We start from the raw sequence: 2,501 nt of genomic DNA on the forward strand, positions 1-2,501 counted from the left end.
CTAGAGTCACCTGCAGGATGGAGCAGGGAATATCTAGAATGCATTCATAGAGGTGGGAAGACCTGCTCACTGTGGGCGGTGCCATTCCCTTGGCTGGGCTCCTGGGCTGTGTAAGTGGAGAGAGTGAACTGAACAGCAGCAGGTATCACTCTCTGCTCCGACTGTGGGTGTGAAATAACCAGCAGCCCAAGCTCCTGATGCTGTGACTTCTCCACCACAGCCTCACCCCATGAGCCAGAATAAATCTTTTCTCCCTTAAGTTGCTGTACTGGCTAGTTTTGTGCCAACTTGACACAGCTGGAGTTACCACAGAGAAAGGAGCTTCAGTTGAGGAAATGCCTCCATGAGATCCAACTGTAAGGCATTTTCTCAGTGATCAAGGGGGAAAGGCCCCTTGTGGGTGGGACCATCTCTGGGCTGGTAGTCTTGGGTTCTATAAGAGAGCAGGCTGAGCAAGCCATGGGAAGCAAGCCAATAAGTAACATCCTTCCATGGCCTCTGCATCGGCTCCTGCTTCCTGCCCTGCTTGAGTTCCAGTCCTGACTTCCTTTGGTGATGAACAGCAACATGGAAGTATAAGCGAAATAAACCCTTTCCTCCCCAACTTGCTTTTTGGTCGTGATGTTTGTGCAGGAATAGAAACCCTGACTAAGGGCTGGAGAGATGGCTCAGTGGTTAAGAGCACTGACTGATCTTCCGAAGGTCCTGAGTTCAAATCCCAGCAACCACATAGTGGCTCAAAACCATCTGTAGTGAGATCTGATGCCCTCTTCTGGGGTGTCTGAAGACAGCTACAGTGTACTAACATATAATAAATAAATAAGTCTTAAAAAAGAAAGAAAGAAAGAAACCCTGACTAAGACAGGCTTTTACTTTTTTTTTCTTCACTTGATTACATTTTTATTTAGATTGCAGCACCAACAACATAATAAACCTTCACAAATCCATACCGTAAAGCACACAATCTTTAAAATAGCTCGCTGTTCACAAGTAATCTGACTATAATTATTATACTCAATAGTACAGTATAATATTATAAACATTACAACTGTTTGGTTCTAGGCTCAATGACGATGCTTAGATTCCTCAGCTTTGGGATGTTTGTTGACATCAACACAATTGTCTAGTCAGCACAGGAAAGAAATCCTAAAGCATTTAGGTAGTGAGGTCCATCTTCTAAATAGGGAGGCCTTCTACAAACTTACAGGCCTTGAGCATAAGAGGGAGCAAGAGCAGATTGTCAGAACACTCAGAGAGTTGACATCAGGGATAACTTAACACCCATTCACATGAACTCTTCCTCTGGAGTTCCAAACCAGATGTCTCCGATGTGGCCAGAGACGGCTGTCATGGCAGATACTGCACTGGGCAGTTTCCCAGCCTGAATGACAGCAGTATCTTGTTGTCACACAGTCGTGAGGAACTGTCCCTTGAGCCAACTGTCATCTATTAGGGCTTCATAAATACCGACTTTCTGTCTTTGCAATTTCCCCTTAGCTTGATTGACATCTAGATATGGAGCTGGGGAATGATTTTCCAAATAAAGACGTTATGTCATCAGCAGTTGCAATGAGTTTTAAAAGCAATTTGAGATTTAGCTCTGTTGTCCAAGCAAGGCAGGCAAGCCAAGCTCTCCTCAGGGATTGAGGGAGCTGACGAGGAGGTCATCAGGCAGTTCGTATTGGCTGGGTTTCCAACAGCAGTGACCTTAACTGACTTCTTGGATCATTTCTCCGAAGCTGCACACTAGGCTTTGAGGATTTTTCACAGTTGCTTTCAGTAGGTCTTTCTTCTCCACTTCTTCCCTTCTTGCCATGGAGCCCACAAGGACAGCCACATCTAGCTCTTTGAAGGCAACCTCTTGTTTGTTTGCTGCAATGACATCTTTCAGAAGGGAAGAGCACAGTTGTGTAGCTCCATCAGTACACCATCCAGAACACCCATTGTGGTGGTCGGAATAAGTTTGGCTCCCATAGATTCATATATTTGAATGCTTGGCCATAGGGGGTGGCACTATTAGGAAGTGCGGCCTTCTTGGAGAAGGTATGGCCCATTGGAAGAGGTGTGGCCTTATTGGAAGAGATGGTGCTGAAGGAATTGCCATCCATCCTGCCATGATAATAATGGACTAAACCTCTGAAACTGTAAGCCAGCCCCAATTAAATGTTTGGCTTTATAAGAGTTGTCTTTGTCATGGTGTCTATTCACAGCAGTAAAACACAAACTAAGACAGCCATCATGAGGAGATTATCCAACAGCACAAGAATTATAGGCTGGTCTTTACTAAAGACAGATCCATCTTTAACACTGTACAAGAGTGAAAAGACGGTTGATCACTTGTTTGTTCCATTCACAAGGACTCTGATGGTTCAGATGTTGGGAATTCAAGGCCAATTTCTTCTCCTACAAAGCCTGTCTTCAGGAGTCAGATCACCACTACAGCTTTCATTAAGGTGCTTTTATCAGAGTACTTCATCATAGCAATAAGAAGAAAAAAAAAA

At 44.4% G+C, this 2,501-nt stretch overlaps 1 pseudogene; it reads right to left on the reverse strand.

The window, feature by feature from the left end:
- Positions 1,048–1,953, reverse strand: 9530050K03Rik (RIKEN cDNA 9530050K03 gene; annotated as a pseudogene).

The sequence above is a fragment of the Mus musculus genome, chromosome 12 (genome assembly GCF_000001635.26).
Source record: "Mus musculus strain C57BL/6J chromosome 12, GRCm38.p6 C57BL/6J".
NCBI lineage: Eukaryota > Metazoa > Chordata > Mammalia > Rodentia > Muridae > Mus > Mus musculus.